The following is a 14,899-nucleotide window of genomic DNA, read 5'->3' on the forward strand; positions in this document are numbered from 1 at the left end:
AGTGGGAGCAAGACATGACTGCCAATTCAGAACGGCAGGGGGCAGCAATGGAGAACATCGCTGAGAGCATGGAGCGTGTGGCCCGATCTGTGCTCCCCCCTGCTAGGCAGGTGCTTCTCCAGCAGCAGGCGGCACAGTCCACGGCCCGCTTGCTCAGGCTGGGCATGGCGGCCTCAGACAGGGTACGCCAGTCTGAAATGTCGTCTCTGCGTCAAGCAATTGCTGCTCACGCAGAGGCGCACATGGATGCCCTGAGGGAGGAGTATGCTTCCCTCAGATCCACTCTGGGTGTCCTTATGATGTCCCAGAGGCAGCAGGCAGAGGAGAGGTTTGCACAGCTTGAGCGTACCATCTCGGCTGAGCTACAGGCTTGCCGGGAGGTGCAGCGGTTGTCCAGCCAGGCCTTGCAGGAGGAACTCCGTGTAACACGTGCTACCTTGCAAGAGGAAGCACGTGTATCACGTGAGGTTCTGCATGCAGACCTATGTCACATCGCCACACAGAACCAGGCTCACCCGTCCGGCAGACTTGCTGCCGACGAGGGGCAAACTGAGGCTAGACGTGGCCAGGCTACTGTGCCACATCCTCCTTTCCAGGATGAGCCAGACTCGGACGACCATCTATCTCCCACATAGGTCGGGCTGTGCAGGCGTTGAGCCCATGGAGGTTTTTTTTTTGGCTCAGCATCATCGCATGTGGATGTTGAGCAGCACCCTGTACCTCCCCCCTCCTGGGTGCCTCCCCTCCCCCCCGGGTCGTATGTGGCCATTTTTGATTTTTCTTTTAGTTTAGTTAGTTAGGTTTCTGTTTGATAGTTAGTTTAAATAGGTAATGTAGGTTTTCCATTGTTAGTGCAATTATTTAATAGTTGATTTAGTTTAAAATTGCTAGTCTATTGTGCTTTCATGTGACGGTGCGGTGCTTTGTGGCTTTTGAAGGCATCCACTGTCTGTTCCAGCTGGGCCCTTCATGGTTGTCTTGTGTATGTGTTTGCTGCTTGGGGTCCTTGACTCACATATGCCACTCCTGCCTCCCTTATCCATGGACTCGCAAGGATGGTTCGGTGTTACAGAATATTACACAAGGGCTTTGGACTGTCATATCTGTGGCATGTCTGGTGCTGTGTGACTTGTGTTGACACCCCTAGTGGGGATGATTTTGGTGTCATTGTCCACTGTTTGGCTTTTGCTAGATGGGTGTGTCATGAATAATGTGTACATTGATTGCTATGCATTGTGTAGTATGTTTCATATCTTTCCTGTACACGTGCTTGTTGCAATTCATGCTGTAGATAGTGTACCACACTTTGGATGTGAAAGACGGACTGATGGTGTGATTTGTGATGTGACTCTCTCGCATGGTCAAGTAATGAGATGCCTGATGAGACACACATAGATGACTTTGAAGCATTAATCATGTGTTTCATGCCCTTCCTGCAGGGGGATCAGCCTCCAGAGCACCTTTGCCAGCAGACATGGCCCATTGGACGACGGAAATCTGGACCCGTCACAAGCAGAGGCACAGGGATTCCAAGGGCATGTTCCAAGGAACTCCAGGCAAGGTGAGCATCACAGGGGGGCCACGACACAGCAAAGCTTGCACCAGGTGAGTTGCACATGCAGGCTTAGTCACAGCACTGAGGGTGAGCTTAGACGAACATTGGTGTTGAAGCACACAATGCAGCTCAGCTGTGTTTGTGGACTGATGGCTGTTGATAGTAGGGTTGTCTGGGACACATGCAGGGGCAGTGGCACATACCCTCCGGTACACCAAGGTCCATTGAGGCACTTGTATCAACCATGTAGCCTTCCGAGACATGGAAAGGGGCAGCTCACAGGGACATACAGCAAGGGACATACTCGGGTGCAGTGCATTTCATTTCCATGTACTTTATGATAAATGCACTGCCAACTTTGTTTCGGTCATGGTGGTACGCAACTTGCACTGAAGTCATGGCTTGCTATATGGGTCTGTCTGCTTACCCAGGGAACATTGCATGTTGTGTGAATTGTGACACATTGGTGTTCCATTTGCCACGCACCCACCGGCGGCTGACTTACTGCATTGACTGTGTATGACCCGTCACAGGGGTACTGATATATATGGGTATGAAGCATCTACACCAGATTGTCTGTTTGTAGAGTACTTTGTTTCTATGTGGCATGTTTGGTGGTGTGTTTTTGTGTAATTGGCACATACTGGTTGTTGACTGTGGCTCTCTTTGCAGCATTGCAGTGCTCCTGTAACCGGACCTGAGAGTGCGCAGGCAGGAGGCCAGCACTCAAAACCAGAGCTAAGTGTCTTGTTGTTTTTATTTCAAACTGCTCTGCATAGGCTTGCTGGGGGGGTGAACTAATGCATGGATGTATGTGTGATTCAATTTGGTATGTTTTTTTCCCCCTAATCACCCGGAATCCTATGCAATTTTGAAACCTGTACCCTCTACCCGGTGTTCCTGCTTCCCGTACCTATCCAAGCAACGTTCCCCAACCCTCTTTCCCCGCTGGGGTTGCGGATGCCTGTGTAAGCCCCGAACTTGCAGTCGCCAAAACCCTAGAGGGGGTGGTTGGTTCGTACCACTCCTAAGCCTGGACTACAGAAGGCCATAACAATGATGTCCAAGTTCGTTTGGATTGTGTATGTGTTCATGCAGGTAGTAGATTTTCGTGCATTCCCTACTTTCATGTGTCATTGCTCCTCCCCTCTCCTGCCACTCATTCCAGTTATCCAGTGTGCCAACACCTGTCCCGACTGCATATCCCTGAACCTCCTTCCCCACCAGGGTCTCAGGGGCCTGTGTAAGTTTGACCTTGCAGGCACCCGGGACACGGTGGGGGTGGTTGTTTCATGACACTCCCGCGCCTGTACACGGGACCTGTGACAATACACATCCGTTCATGATGCATCATCCTATGTTATGTACCACACATGGTTCACATCCTGTTGTGACATTGTTTTACTGTGCTACCTTGGTTGTTGCATCATTGTGGTAGTACTTGGCCTTTGTGAGGTACTGCTACGTCAAGTCATCTACTGGAGGGTGTTCGGGTTCGTTTTTATGCCTTGGATTTTGTGATTTTGGAAATGAGTGTGGATTCTGAGGGTTCAGGCATCTTTTTACACACAAGGTGGGAGATGGTGACGAAGGGTAAAGGTGATCCTGTGGCCAGGTGGAATTTAGGGTTGGAGGCTCCATGACCCAGGTGCAGTTGTTCAGTGGGTCATGGTCATTTGTGAGGGGGGGTTGTTGTTGATAGTTGCCTTGCCCTGCAGTGTGATGGGAACCCTGACATTGTAAATGTGGTATCCTATGTACATGTTGTGTTCTGCTGATCAATGCCTGTTCATGTGTTGTGTTTTCCTTTCAGGTGCGAGGGGATAGTTGTGGTTTGACATGCTGGGGTGTACACATGGTGAATGTTCACATGTGATGTGTAGAGAACACTAATGGTCATTTGAGTGCACAAGCATATGTGGAGTGCATGTCCTTGCAGAACCACACACTTGCACTCTGATGCACTACATGTACTCCCACCCTTGCATATCCACGTGTACACTGTTTGCCTTTCGGTGCCCACTGTGTCCCTGCAGCACATGTTCTGTGACCGATTATGGATCCAGTACATGCCTAATTTGATGTTTGATGTGGTCTGTCACTTAGATGTGATGCTCAGGGTGTGCATCACACACAATGGCTGTTCACTGTGCTGTGCGCTGAGCAGTGTGTTGCAGGAGTAGGACACTGCACACATGAGCTGCAGTGTTGATTTTGCAATGCATAATGTGCATGTAGACAGGCATTCATTGTTATGTTACGTCTACGACTGTTGTAATGCATTTGGAAATGACTTATTTTGGGTGGGAGATTTTGTTGGTCTGTCATTTCACCTTATTCCGGGTCAGGCATCATTGTCTGATGCCACTGTACATTTAGGACATGGCAATGTGTACCTTATCGTTACTGTGTTGGTGTATGGGTATTGTTTGCCATGTCATGTTGTGGTTTGGGAGGGTTTGAGTGACATGACAGTGATGGCCATGGCCTGTTTTGCAGGTGTGTGTGATGCACACCTTGCATGTCAGGGTCATCCGCTTCTCAGAGCAACTAGCTGGGGGTAGATTTCTCTCCGCGGCAGGGCCCTTCCCCTGGAACAGACTTCCTGCCTTACTTGAACCTGAGGGGAACCATCTCCAGTTCTGGAAGCACCTCAGGACCTCCCTCTTTGCTTCTGCTTACTCTCTGCCTCTTCCTTGCAGAATTCTTCACTGGAACTGCACAGGAGCTGCAACTGGGCCACTCTCACCGACCTCGGTCCCTGGCCCAGCCACTCTCCACTTGCACTGCCTCCCTGGCAACCCCTGTACTGCAGTACTGTCTCTCTATCCCTACAGCCCTCCCTTCCCAGCACTTGTCTGCACTTACCTTTGCAGTTGCCACCAGCCAACCTATGTATTGTTTTTGTTGGGCTACTTCCCCTGTACTGGACTCCCCCCCACCCTTCCCCTTGCACTTTTCCCTTCCCCCTACCCCTGCACTTGCACGATCTCAATGACACCTGGCCTAGTAGTACTGTTGTCTGTCTTTCCTTTTTCCCCCCTCCCTGCCTCATCGCGCCTTGAAATACTTGTGTATGGGCCATATCATGTCATATGTCATGTGTGCCTTTTGGTCACACAGGATAGCTTGTGTTTAAGTAGCTAGGGATGCAGACGATGTGGCACTTCCATGGCAACTATTTCAGGGTGGTAGGGTTGTGACAGTTGACTGTCTCTTTGTCATCATCGATTGTCACCTGGTATGTGCCAGGCCTGTGTGCACTCCGCAGGGGTGGGAGTTTAGGTGAAAAATGTGGCCACAAGCTGGGTCCGGGCTTCCTCGCCACGTGCCCTGTCCCCTCCCATGGGCAGCGCCTGTGCCTGTGGTTGGGGATGTGGGGGCACCACCATGTCCACCGGGACGCCCTGCCGTGTTGCAACATTGTGCAGGACACATGCTGCCACAATGATCCTGCACATTACTGGTGGTGCATAGAGTAGTTGCCCACCAGAGCGGTCAAGGGAGCGGAAACGTGACTTGAGCACTCCGAATGTGCGCTCCACTATGCCCTTGTTGCAATATGGGCGGTGTTGTATCTTACCTGGGGTGGTGTGGTGGGGTTCCGGATTGGCGTCATCATGTGGTTGCTCAGACGGTAGGCACTGTTGTTAGGCGGAAACCTGTGCAGTTCCCTCTGGGACCACTGCAAAAGATTTAGGACTACAGGCATTGGCGGTGAACCCACTTGGTAGCAGTCTGCACCACACAGATTCACGTGGTAGCTGTGGCTGAGCAGTCAGACTTCTCTCAAGAAAAGTTGAGCAGTATGTGGAGTATACAAAATAGGGCAATTCTTCACAGCAAGACAAGCAAACACACAACAAGGCTTAGTGTAAAGATATTAAGGTATTTATTTATAACAGAACATCTATGAAAAACACTAAGGCAAATCACGGCAAACAAATCAAACACAATTACTCTACGAAGTCGAAAACGATCAATCCCCCTAGCAATTCTTCGACAACTCTAGGTTCTACCGGTATCACTTATTTTCAGACAGAGGTGTATACCTCAACCCAGATGACACTCGAATATTAGTTAGGACGGGAGAGAAAAAGATAGGCAGGTCATGAAATCAACACAGTTCAATCCTACGCGGATAAAATGCAAGGCAAGAAGGCAAGAATCACAATAGATCGTAAAGTTCAGAGGCCAGGCCCACTCGGAGAGAGGCAAGGCGCGATGTCCCAAAAAGTCTCTAGTGGAGATGCATTCAAGTCTGTATAACAAATTGTTATTGGCAGGTTGAACCAGTTCAGAACAAAGGATGAGAAAAAGCTTGGAGGCGACCCAACGGAACGGAGAGGATTAAGACACCTCACTCGAACCGATCGAAAGGGGTGCCAGGCGGACACAGTACCTTGTTGTGGAGGGCAGCTCCGGTGGGGGCAGTTGTTCCTGGTGGTGGATGCACGGCGGGTCTTTGCCAAGAGTAGAGATGATCTCGTCGTCGAAGAAAATGAAGTCCGGTGCACCACCAGGGAAGAGACCAGCCGCGGAGTGCTCCGTCACAAGGCACCACCTTTTGGTCGCGGTTCAGGGGTAGTGGCTATCCGGTTGCCGGGGTGCTCTGCACGGGCAATTCGACCACTGCGTCCTGAGGTGAATAAAAAGCAAAGGGGACTGGTTGTTCCCACCAGCCAGGGGAAGAGACACTCCGGCAGGGAGATCTCCTCTATCGTTGGGAAGTGGTGAGTCAGTTCCGCAGGGCTCCACCGGAGGTGTCGTCGTGCAGGTCGGCTCAGCGTTACCCTCGTCGGATTCTTAGGTCCTGTGGCGACTTCTGAAGATCCAGTCCCAAAAGCCCTGCTTTTATGCAGAAAACCCCCATTCATTCAGCCTAGCTGTCAATCAACACATGATAAGTGGTGAGCGTGAACGCTCACCACTTGGGCCAATCACTCCAGAGTGTGACCTGAGTTGGCAAGGCAACTCGGTCCAGGGTGTCTAAACCCCCTCCCACACCCCTGAGGTAACCCAGACAGAATGGCACCACTTTGGAGGGTCTCTGTACAGAGGCCCGCCAAAAGTGGAACAAAGGGCTCAACCTTTGGTTTAGGAGTCACAGAGACGAACACAGACGCCATTTTACAAACCGAGTTCTGGCAGAAAATACCATCCGATAAACTTATTTACGATACGTAGATAGGTGGTATGTTAGAGATTAACGAGAAAAAGTATCAATCTCCAACAATGGGACGAATCCCATAGGTTTATGCTCGGGGTCGAACATAACAAGTAGTTTCCACTGCCACCAGCCAAAACTCGACGAGGGGGGACGGGACAGTGCCCCCTCGAGTAACAGGTCTAGGAGTAATCGAATTACCCCTACTAGTACGTCCACAATAAGATGGTTTGTACATGAGACCCTATGGAGTAAAAGACCCCATAGCCCATTGAACACATTGACATTTCAAAGGAATTACGCACACATACATGTCCAAGAGTGGGAAAAGAGAGTCTCACTCTTGGCAGGATGAAAAAAACAAACTCCAGAAATCCAGCAAAGCTGCTGGGGGACTCACTAGGTTAGGAAATTCAGCCTAAACAGAGAATTCTCCCTAACACTCGCCCCCCCAGACTAAGGGACAGGAGGATTTAATCCACTCCTGGATGAATCTCATACCTCTAGTCGATGACATACATCCTAGAGAGACCATCAGCATTTTGGTGGTGACACCCTGACCTGTGCTCAATGGTGAAATCAAACCCTTGCAGGCAGATCAACCATCTCAATAGTTTTGGTTTTTCCCCTTTCATTTGCATTAACCATCTCAAGGGTTGGTGGTCAGTCTGAATGACGAAAGTAGAACCATACAAGTACGGCCTAAACTTCTTCAGAGCCCACACGATAGCAAAGCACTCTCTTTCGATTGTTGCCCACCTTGTTCCAGGATCCTTCAGCTTGCGGCTGATGAAGCAAACGGGGTGCTGCCTACCTTTCCCATCCAGTTGACTGAGTACGGCACCTATCCCTACATTGGAAGCATCTGTCTGCACAATGAAGTGTTTGCGGTAATCAGGAGCTCTGAGTACTGGGGCTTGGCAAAGAGCCTTTTTCAGGTTTTCAAAAGCCTGATTGCACTCCTCGTTCCATTTAACCTTTTTAGGGAATTTGGGCGAGAAGATGACATTCAGTGGAGAAGCTATGGTCCCATAGTTCTCTATGAAATTCCTGTAATACCCGGTGAGGCCTAGGAAGGCTCTCACCTGGGTTTGAGTAGTCAGTGTTGTCCAATTTTGCACAGCTTCTATCTTACTGAGCAAAGGCCTTATTTCTCCACCGCCTACCTCATGCCCAAGATAGACTACCTTACTCTGTCCAATTTGGCATTTGCTTGCCTTTATGGTCAGATTGGCTCATCCAAGAGCCTGCAAAACATCTCTGAGGTGGGTTACATGTTCTTCCCAGGAATTGCTGAACACTGCGATGTCATCCAAGTATGCCATGCAGAAGTCCTCCACCCCATTCAGAACCTGGTTTACCATCAGTTGAAACGTATCAGGTGCATTTTTCAATCTGAATGGCATTACCTTAAACTGGTATAAGCCAACGGGGGTAGAAAATGCAGTTTTCTCCTTGGCATGGTCTGTCAGGGCTATTTGCCAATAGCCTGACGTCAAGTCAAATGTGCTGAGGAACTTGGCTGCGCCAAGTTTATCCACCAACTCATCTGTTCTTGTCAAAGGGTGGGCATCAGTCTTGGCGACTGCATTAAGAGCTCTATAATCCACGCAGAATCTAAGTTCTTTAGATCCGGCCTTTGGTACTAACACAACTGGGCTAGACCATGGACTAGTAGAGGGCTCTATTACCCTGAGATCAAGCATCTTGCTGACCTCACCTTTGATGTGGGTTCGTACGTTCTCTGACATTCTGTATCTTCTGCTCTTGACAGGCAGACAGTCACCAGTGAGTATGTCGTGCTGGCCCCAAGGGGTCAAGCCTGGTGAAAGCGAGAACAGAGAGGCAAAATGATTCAACATAGATTTGCACTCTCCTTTTTGCTCGGGTGTCAGATTGGAGGAGAGATTTACTCCTTCATTTTTTTCATCTAAAGGTAAGCCTCTGAGGAGATCCGGAAGAGCTTCACTCTCTTCTTCTTCCTCGGATGATGCTAGAAGCAACGCTCCTACATCAGGTCGTGAGACATACGCTTTAAGTCGGTTGGTGTGAAAGTCTGTCGGAGCCTCCTTGGGATTGCCCAAGGCCACCAGATAGTTAACCTCTCCGAGTTTACCCACTACTCGGAAGGGTCCCATCCCCTTATCTTGCAAGGCCCTCTGCCTTGTTGGGATCATAACGAGAACGAGCTGGTCTTGAGCGAACTCAACCATGTTAGCCTTTTGATTGTGCCAGTGCTTGACCAATGCTTGTCCAGCTTTCAAGTTATCGCTTGCTTCCGTCATCAGGTGTGACATTCCTCCGGAGACCTATCATGTAGTCAGTCACTCTGACTGGCTTGGGGGAAGGAGCACTCTCCAACCCCTCCTTAATCAGGGCCAATGGACCTCTGACGGGATGACCATAGAGTAGTTCAAAGGGAGAGTAACCTACTCCCTCCTGAGGGACTTCTCTATAAGCAAAGAGAAGGCATGGCAGTAGAAGGTCCCACTTACGCTTAAGGGGTTCCTCTAAAGCACCTATCATGCTCTTCATGGTTCGGTTGAACCGTTCCACCAACCCATTGGTTTGTGGGTGGTAAGCTGTTGAGAACTTGTAAGTAACTCCACAGGTTTTCCACATGGCTTTCATGTAGTGGGACATAAAGTTTGACCCCCTGTCAGAGATTACTTCCTTAGGAAACCCGACCCTAGTAAAAATACCAAGGAGGGCCTTAGCCACAGCCGGAGCTGGAACAGTCCTCATAGGAATTGCCTCAGGATACCTAGTAGCATGGTCTACTACAACAAGTATAAACCTGTTGCCTGAGGAGGTTGGAGGATCAAGGGGACCAACGATGTCAATCCCTACTCTCTCAAATGGGACTCCCACAACTGGAGAGGCACTAACGGTGCAACATTCTTGGAGCCAACCTTACCAGAGGTCTGGCAGGTGTGGCAGCTCCTGCAGTGTTTTTCTACTTTGGCCCCCATCTTTGGCCAATAGAAGTAGAGAGAGAGCCTTTCCTTAGTCTTCTTGAAACTCAAGTGACCAGCCAAAGGAATCTCGTGGGCTAACTGCAAGAACTGTGGTCTGTTCTCTTGGGGTACTACAAGTCGTTTGTAGTCTCCAGGTGCAGACTCGGTCTGTTCACTGTAGAAGAGGCCATCTTCCCAGTGCAACCTGTGTTTCCCAGGCTCTTGCCCTTAAGCCTGAGCTTCTGCCTGGTGGCGAAGACCTTCCAGAGTTGGACATTCTCTCTGTCCCTTACTGAAGTCTGCCCTGCTGGGTCCACCTTCTGCCAGTAACGACTGCAGCTCAGGATGGTCAACAGGATCCAGATCTCCAATGAGTTCCTGGCCTTCCATTAGCTCCTCCTCAGAGTCTAATTCTACCACGCAGGGTTGTACCTCCCTCTCAGCCTCGGCTGGAGTTGGAGTTACGGGTGTGACTTTGGACAACCGCGGGGAAGTCCGTGTCGGCTGCACTGGAATGCTGGCGGCTGGTTTCGGGATAGAAGTCTTAGGTTTCCCTTTCGCTTCTGATTTCTTGGAGACAGCGGCCGACAATTCCAGTGGAGCAGGAGTGATATCTTTCTTCATCATCTCCTGGAGAGTTCTGCGCATGGTCCTCTCTCTTGCAGGTCTGGTTAGCTCCTGTAACCGTTTACTAGGAGGTCTGGGAGTATGCGATACAACTCCGAGAGTTTTCAAATCGTTACCCAACAGTACGCGTCCTGGTACCTCACTCTGTATGCTGACAGGTATCTTCACCATCATGTTGTTACACTGGATGAGAACTGGTAATTGGGGAAGCATCTGCACATGCCCTCCAGCTAACTTGGTGAGGCGTTTGGGTGCCTTAGCAACATCCTCGGCCTGAAAAAACGATTTATCCACCACAGTTATGCTGGCCCCAGTCTCCCTAAAGGCAGGAGTCTCAGGACCATTCACCTGGACACTGTCCTTATAATACTCTTTAGTATTATCGGGGATAGAATTATAGACATCTAAATTCTGTTGTTCCCACAACCCCAGAGATACTAAAGAAACTCTGGCTGAGACTCCAATGGGTTCATCAGCTAGCAGTAGAAAGTTTCCACTTGCCATTTGGACTTCCTCCTCTGGAGCGAAGGCTAAGGAGACAAGCTGGACCCCTGAAGGTTTACCCTTACATCTGGGATCTCCTTTCACGTGGTCAGTTGAGCCACAAACAAAGCATTTACCAAATGCTTTCTGGAATGGTGGCTTGTTCTGCCCTCCTTCCGGTTTGGCACCAGAAGGCATACTATTCTGCTGTGGTTTTCCCGGTGGCTTACCCTTCTGGTTTTGTTTGGGGCCCTCTTTGGAATGTGAGTTATTCGAATTCTCTTTTGAGTCTTTTTTAGGCTGTTTTCCCTCATCCTTTTTCTGAGTTGCCCCAGAATCCTTATGAGTAGCCCTGTTGGCAACCCACAAGTCAGCAGCCCTAGCTAGCTCCCTGGAATCCAATTCCTTCGAATCAGCCAAGTGCTGTCTGAGCTCAGGAGAAGAGGCATCATAAATAGACTCCAACATAAAAAGATTTCTCATACCCTCATAAGTGTTCACTTTGTAACCCTAATCCATCCCTCTAAGTTTTTCAACCCTTCACTCACCCAGGTAGCCCAAGGGGTTCCATCATGCTTTTTGAGGGTTCTAAACCTCTTAAGATACTGGGAAGGGGTCTTCCCGAATCTAGCTATTAAAGCTAGTTTCACACTTTCGTAATCCGTCTTATCCGCCTCCCCCAACTCCATTACCACATCAGTCGCAACAGGAGGGAGCCTAGAGAACAACCAGGGAAGCAAAGCATTCCCGGTGATGTCCTGGAGCCCATGATTGTATTCAAACAGTTTCAACCAATCCAACACATCCAATCTCGGTTCATACATACCCACTAATTCCTTCGGCATCCGGGGTCTTTTGGGACTGGAGCTCCTAGAGGAACCAGAGGAGAGAGAAGCATTTTCCATAGACAACTTTTTCATCTCTAACTCGTGATTAAGTTCTATTTCCCTGAGTCTTAACTCAGCTTGCTTCTGCTCAGCCTGGGCATTCATCCGTCTGAACTCGAGCTCTTGGTTTCGTTCAGATTGAGCCAAGAACCGTTTGTATTCTAGTTCGAGCTTCATTTTTTCAAGTTCAGAATAAGCAGGGTTACTTGTGGGACCTGGTATGGGCCCCGTAGGCACAGCTGGTAAGGCAGGTAGAGGAGCAGGGGAGACAGTTTTGTTAGCCTCTCCGTCCTCGTCAGCCTCTTCATCGCTATCATCAGAATTACGTTTCAGATCAACACCATCACTGTTATCTACAGTTTCTGGAGAGATTGGTTCCTCTGAACCAGTACCCAGACTTTGGTTCGCCAGAAATCTCTCGATTAGTTCTAACTTCTTGCCTCTTACAGGAAGATTCTCTTGAATACAGAGAGCTCGCAAACTCTCAGTATTTTCACCTGACAAAGATTCTTGACTGTAAGTTTCCATCGTAGACATGTTTTTGAAAGTTGCTTTTTGTGCAAAGTTTTGTGGTTAGTTATCCTACCGTGTCGAAAAGCAGTCTAAACTGTATACTATATACAAATCCCACCGCTGTACACCAGTGTTAGGCGGAAACCTGTGCAGTTCCCTCTGGGACCACTGCAAAAGATTTAGGACTACAGGCCTTGGCGGTGAACCCACTTGGTAGCAGTCTGCACCACACAGATTCACGTGGTAGCTGTGGCTGAGCAGTCAGACTTCTCTCAAGAAAAGTTGAGCAGTATGTGGAGTATACAAAATAGGGCAATTCTTCACAGCAAGACAAGCAAACACACAACGAGGCTTAGTGTAAAGATATTAAGGCATTTATTTATAACAGAACATCTATGAAAAACACTAAGGCAAATCACGGCAAACAAATCAAACACAATTACTCTACGAAGTCGAAAACGATCAATCCCCCTAGCAATTCTTCGACAACTCTAGGTTCTACCGGTATCACTTATTTTCAGACAGAGGTGTATACCTCAACCCAGATGACACTCGAATATTAGTTAGGACGGGAGAGAAAAAGATAGGCAGGTTATGAAATCAACACAGTTCAATCCTACGCAGATAAAATGCAAGGCAAGAAGGCAAGAATCACAATAGATCGTAAAGTTCAGAGGCCAGGCCCACTCGGAGAGAGGCAAGGCGCGATGTCCCAAAATGTCTCTAGTGGAGATGCATTCAAGTCTGTATAGCAAATTGTTATTGGCAGGTTGAACCAGTTCAGAACAAAGGATAAGAAAAAGCTTGGAGGTGACCCAACGGAACGGAAAGGATTAAGACACCTCACTCGAACCGATCGAAAGGGGAGCCAGGCGGACACAGTACCTTGTTGTGGAGGGCAGCTCCGGCGGGGGCAGTTGTCCCTGGTGGTGGATGCACGGTGGGTCTTTGCCAAGAGTAGAGATGATCTTGTCGTCGAAGAAAATGAAGTCCGGTGCACCACCAGGGAAGAGACCAGCCGCGGAGTGCTCCGTCACAAGGCACCACCTTTTGGTCGCGGTTCAGGGGTAGTGGCTATCTGGTTGCCGGGGTACTCTGCATGGGCAATTCGACCACTGCGTCCTGAGGCAAATAAAAAGCAAAGGGGACTGGTTGTTCCCACCGGCCAGGGGAAGAGACTCTCCGGCAGGGAGATCTCCTCTGTCGTCGGGAAGTGGTGAGTCGGTTCCGCAGGGCTCCACCGGAGGTGTCGACGTGCAGGTCGGCTAAGCGTTACCCTCGTCGGATTCTTAGGTCCTGTGGCGACTTCTGAAGATCCAGTCCCAAAAGCCCTGCTTTTATGCAGAAAACCCCCATTCATTCAGCCTAGCTGTCAATCAACACATGCTAAGTGGTGAGCGGGAACGCTCACCACTTGGGCCAATCACTCCAGAGTGCGACCTGAGTTGGCAAGGCAACTCGGTCCAGGGTGTCTAAACCCCCTCCCACACCCCTGAGGTAACCCAGACAGAATGGCACCACTTTGGAGGGTCTCTGTACAGAGGCCCGCCAAAAGTGGAACAAAGGGCTCAACCTTTGGTTTAGGAGTCACAGAGACGAACACAGACGCCATTTTACAAACCGAGTTCTGGCAGAAAATACCATCCGATAAACTTATTTACGATAAGTAGATCGGTGGTACGTTAGAGATTAACGAGAAAAAGTATCAATCTCCAACAATGGGACGAATCCCATAGGTTTATGCTCGGGGTCGAACATAACAAGTAGTTTCCACTGCCACCAGCCAAAACTCGACGAGGGGGGACGGGACAGTGCCCCTTCGAGTAACAGGTCTAGGAGTAATCGAATAATCGAATTACCCCTACTAGTACGTCCACAATAAGATGGTTTGTACTAGTCCTGTTAGTAAATTTAGGTCTAGTAAAGCCAACGGTGACTTTACATGCCCGGGGAGACAGTAGTCAGTCCCCGGGTATGGAGTCTATGGTGGGGGCCCGCTAGGACGCCCCAGTGTTACGGCACGTAGGGTGCGGTGGTACACACATAGAAAAACATATGAGACCCTATGGAGTAAAAGACCCCATAGCCCATTGAACACATTGACATTTCAAAGGAATTACGCACACATACATGTCCAAGAGTGGGAAAAGAGAGTCTCACTCTTGGCAGGGTGAAAAAAACAAACTCCAGAAATCCAGCAAAGCTGCTGGGGGACTCACTAGGTTAGGAAATTCAGCCTAAACAGAGAATTCTCCCTAACAACTGTCCCCTGGGGAGGTGATAATAGTTGAGATTATTAGGGTTTGGATATTTGTCTGTGTGTGACTTGCATGCATGTGCAAGGGCATTTGTACTGACCTAGGAGCCATGTGTCGCCATGCTGCCCAGCTTCCAGGGCCCGGCTCAGGGCGGACATTCTGTATATGAAACTGTCATGGGTGGAGCCAGGGTAGTTTGCATAGACAGAGGTGATGATTCCCTTTGCATCGCATACCACCTGTACATTGATGGAATGCCAGTGCTTGCGGTTTCGGTAGATGTGCTCAGTGGCCCTAGGTGGACGTAGGGCCACATGGGTGCAATCTATGGCACCGAGCACTTTGGGGAAGTGTGCCACCCTGAAAAAATCCAGGACAACGGCCTGCCTTTCTGCGGGTGTTCTGGGCATGTATATGTGCCTGCGGACTGAGGGGCGTGCTGTCATGATTGC

Source organism: Ambystoma mexicanum, chromosome 13 (genome assembly GCF_040938575.1).
Source record: "Ambystoma mexicanum isolate Mex_15411 chromosome 13, UKY_AmexF1_1, whole genome shotgun sequence".
NCBI classification, from domain to species: domain Eukaryota; kingdom Metazoa; phylum Chordata; class Amphibia; order Caudata; family Ambystomatidae; genus Ambystoma; species Ambystoma mexicanum.